At 32.1% G+C, this 4,881-nt stretch overlaps 1 pseudogene; it reads left to right on the forward strand.

Annotated features, from left to right (window-relative positions):
* The first annotated feature begins 370 nt into the window (after nt 1-370).
* On the forward strand, nt 371-490 carry LOC114922621 (annotated as a pseudogene).
* The last annotated feature ends 4,391 nt before the right edge of the window (nt 491-4,881 follow it).

Here is a 4,881-nt window from a genome sequence, read left to right on the forward strand (position 1 = left end):
AAATATTCAAGTATTTTAATAGCCATATAACCTTCAATAATTTGTTCATTTTATAATAATAATAATAATAATAATAATAATAATAATAATAATAATAATAATAATAATAATAATAATAATAATAATAATAATAATAATAATAATAATAATAATAATAATAATAATAATACTGATACTGATACTGATACTGATACTGATACTGATAATAATATTGTTTATTTGGTCAATGACCAAAAAATTGAAAATATGCAACACAAAAACAGAATAAAATGAATGAAATAAAATACTAGCATAAGGATTGTAGAACAAAAATGTACATATGCTACTATAATGGTGGGTTAATTGCCTATGAAAGTGCAAATCTTAACTGTTACAGTCTAGCCTTTTGGCTAAGATTAAGTCTAGTATCTGTTCAATTGATTTTAACAGGTCAGAATCTGGTAATGTAATATAAATCCAAGCCACTATTACTACTAAAATAGAATCCACTCAGTGAGAAATATTGAATAGTAGGAAGAATTCTAGCCATTTTGAAAAAAATGTAGAATGGTTTTTTGAAAAAGTAATGATAACTGAGTAATACTGATAGAAAAAGATCATTCAATATTTGGATCTATGCTTGTTACTGGCTGTTAAAATGGACTCAAATCTTGGGTTTCAAACATGAAGACGAATCAGAAAATAAAATTGGTTTTTTCCCTTATTAATTGACACTCCATACTCGGTCAGTTCTTTTTCCACGTGTAGAACTTTTCCTGTCATTTGTTTTGGCTATAACCCTGAAAATGAATCTCTTGCGAATTATGGTAGTTAAGAAAGGGAGAGTTATAGTAGCAAGCAAAGGAAATAGTTTTTGACCTTGATATATACTTATGCTGCCTGGTCTGGACATTAAATTATCTGAGACCACTTACTGGGACTCCAGAGATCAAACACGATATCAGTTTTCAGCATTAAGTTTTGTCAGAACTCTGCTTCCAGTTTTATTCAATTACATGTGTAGAGAGCCAGTGGTGTATTACAGATTTTCACAAATGTAATTTTTTTTGGCTGCTTGTCCTATCTTAAGACATCTTGTTAGCCATAGTCAATTTGTTTCATATATTTGTGGATTTGTTCTGTCCCATCACAAAAGATTTTACAGTTCTTCTGAGTCATTAAATTACCATTCTGAGAATATTAACACATGTAAGTTCTATGAAATAAAATCTATGTCTTAAATCTAGGTTTTCATTAATGATCCCACAAACAGATGTCTACGAATGACAGTCCAGCTTTCAGTCCACATGCCTAAGATGGGGTTGGGTTGTTTTTTGGGTTTTTTTTGGCAGTCTATAGAAAAGATTCCATGAAAATATGGGTATTTTCATTATGGTTTTTAATGTACAAATTACAATAAATGATACAAATAATTATTAGATTTCTGAAATATGATGTAAACTTTTACAGATACATGGTTTTTGTAATTCCACAATAAGTTTAAATTGCAATGTTAAAGATTTATGTATTCAACTATTACTTTTTTCATATATTTAAAAGAAAATTAGAATATTTCATTGTGTTCTTTAAATTGTTTTGCCTTGCTGTGCAATTTTCTATAAGCATTTTGTTCAAGTCACTTCAGGATGGGGTGCAAAGAAGCAGTATTTAATAACATTTTCTACTTACAGTTTTCATGGCTTCATATTTTTTTTTCTTTCAAAGATCATAGATTTTGGCTGCATCTACATGCAAGCAATCATCCAAAAATCATTTTCCCAAATAACACTTATATTCAGTTATTTATAGTTGTGTACACAGATAAGTCCAATGTTTCCCATGAAGTAAAGAGCAACAGACAGGGAATTTGTAAACAGAAATGTTTTCTTTTTAAAATACCAAAGAAAGAGAAGTTTCTTTTTATAATGAGGTTGGCTTGTAAATATCATGTCAGTAGTGTGCTTTGATTGTTCCTTTCACAACGTTTTAGAGTTATTTGACCCTATGGGTTTTTTAAATGTTGGACAGAACAATATTGAGGGGATAGAGGCAAGAAAATGCTGAGGCACAAATGTTTTTTTGCTATATGTTTCAAGAATAAGGGTTGACTGCCTGAGGCTTTATGGTGATAAAGAGGTCTCAATCTCTCTCTTCATGGCTTCAGAGCCCTATCTGACCCCAATGATGCAAACACCAAATTCCTCCTACCACAAAAGAAAAAAATTAACCCTGAAAAATCTCAGTATTTCCAATGTATGACACAGTTTTGCCCATTTTGTGTAACAAGAAGTTTTCATAAAGGTCTTTGTATCCAAAATATTGCCAGCTGCTTGAAGAATTCCTCAGTTTGACCCTGAAACATTGAAGACACCACCTGCTAACATTTCTAAATTCACCAGAACAAAATGTACAGGTCTAGATTTCTCTCTCTGAAGCATACCTCTCCATAACATCAGACAGGAAATCTTCTCAGGCATGAATGCATATTAGTTTATGCAATTGTCTTAATGTTATTATTCATTTATTTAATACACTGCTTTCCATGCCAAAGATCTGGTTTATACTAAAAGGGTAATGAAGGAGAAAAAGGCAGTAATCTAGAAATAATGCAGGGCGGGATTTTGTTTACATTTCTATTACTTAATCAGCATAGTCACATATTTCTAACTATGCAAGCATAGTTAATAGTGATTTAAGGAAATAGAATGAGTCACCAACTAAATACACTAATGTAGAAATTTTTTTGGAAAATCTCTTAGTGGATAATAGCTATGGAGATTCTCAGTCATCCAGGTCATGTTTGTCTCAAAGGTGGTTTTTCAAGAGGCAACTGGACTTGGACCACTTAGTCACAGTATCATTGTTGTAGGAATAAAAGGAAGCGAGGTTGCTTTGAAATTACTATCTAAACACAATAACCTACTTGCATTCTACATGTACAATGAAAGATTAAAAGTTGAGTTCTCATTAAGCAGTTTGGTACAGGGAGGGGAGCCAGATAAACAATAGAATAGAAAATAACATCAAGTTCACATATAGTTTTGCTCAAATTAAGTGTGAAAAGTGAAATTGGATGTTACAATATTCCCTGATCACTTTTATGAGTGAACTGTGTCTTCCTCAATCTCAGTTCCTCTACCAGAGGCCTGGCAGTTTGAGAGTTCTAGCATTGTACTCTTCTGGACAGAGAATTCTGATATTGTTCCTGGGATCTCTTGATGTCACTCTCCCAGTTTATCACCTATCATTAAGTCTACTGTTGCAGTAAAAATCCATTAGTTCCAGGATCTCTTGTGTCATCCAGGAATGGTTGGTTCCAGTAGCCCACTCACAATCAGATTTTCCTGGTTCTTTAATGTCTGACATGGACTTTGTTAATCCAAGTAATGTCCAAGTCAGCATGACTTTCCTAGTTCATGTAACTTTCATATTTTGAGGTAGGCACACACACACACATTTTTTCTTAATTTGGGAAGCTATTTTATTTTGTACTAGTTGTATATGCCATGAGTCTCTGTTAAAGTCATATATTAAGCTTGTCCTGCAGCATTTAGCTATGACTTGTTTAATTAATTGTTCTCTTCAATTTTCATTAATAATTCTTCCTTCTCTCAGCCTATATAACTTGATACTGAGAAAAATTATCCCAACACAAAATAATAAGGTAATTGTTATTAACAGAGACAATCAAACTATAACAGGCTCATTACAATTTCTAGCCAAAATTTGTGGGTCCCAGTTCATATGCTTCAATACATGACCACATTTTTCTAATATGGTAAAGACTATAAGAGGTAGGTTTTATAAGGGTAAGAAATAGTATGAATATATCTAATTCATATCTTAGTAATGTGTTCCCAAGGACTTTCCTAGCCCATATTTACCTTGCACACATGATATTTGGCATCACTAAAATTATTATACCAATTTTAAAGCATTTAATTCTTTGTGCTGTATTGTGAATATTTGATCAACCATTATGGGGGTCAATGTCAGAAAAGATTTTCTGATGATCATTGACAACAGTTCAATGGGCAAGTCTTAAGCACATGGTCAAATAAGCTTATATAGATTGTTCCAATGCAAGTACACAAAAACAATTTTCTCTGACTGTTATAAGCATTTATTCAGTTTTGGTCAATTCTACTAAGTAGACCAAACCAGGAAATTAATTCTACAGGAAGGCTATTTTTGTACATTGGCTACAACAAGTCCCATGGTACTGTATTTTCTCCTCATTGTCATCCTTATAGTCATTGATCTAGGAAGGCATCTGCCTGGACCACTTCCAAATGTTATCTCTTTGTCCTCCCTTTTGTTCAGTAAAGCTCCTTTCCATCTTCGTTATTTCCTACAGTTTCATTCATTCCTGTCTTACTGAGAAATTGCATATCTTCTATTTGCATTTAGAAACTCTTAGTGTGTGATTTTCAAAGAATTATTTCAGACATAACAGCAGCTAGCAAGGATACCTTAGCTTTCTGTTAGCAAGTAAGTGATTATTATTTTTTTTTGGTTAAAGAGAAAGTTGAGTTAATTTAGTAAGCAGAATGCTACCCAGCCACAATGTAACTATGTAGATATTCTTAAGCTTTGTTTTACCTACTTTGCTACTCTAAGTAGGTAAGCCATTGGGTTAAATAGGCAAAACAGCAAAACAAAAAAAAAGAGAGAGAGAACACATGCTTGAAACTGTTTTATATCGCATGGAAGCATGCTAATCTGATAACATGTGTACCTTTACTCTGCATAACTTCTAGTTCTATGTATGGAAATGTCAATATTATGCTATTTTTTAACGAAGAGGTTTTCATAGTGGAATAGTAAGATTCTGGCAAAGAAGAAATAATGATATTGCTTTCTTTTAGCTGCTTTCTTTTAGAAAAAAATATCAAATGCCAT

The sequence above is a fragment of the Protobothrops mucrosquamatus genome, unplaced genomic scaffold, assembly GCF_001527695.2.
Source record: "Protobothrops mucrosquamatus isolate PMUCROS unplaced genomic scaffold, P.Mucros_1.0 scaffold534, whole genome shotgun sequence".
Lineage (NCBI taxonomy): Eukaryota > Metazoa > Chordata > Lepidosauria > Squamata > Viperidae > Protobothrops > Protobothrops mucrosquamatus.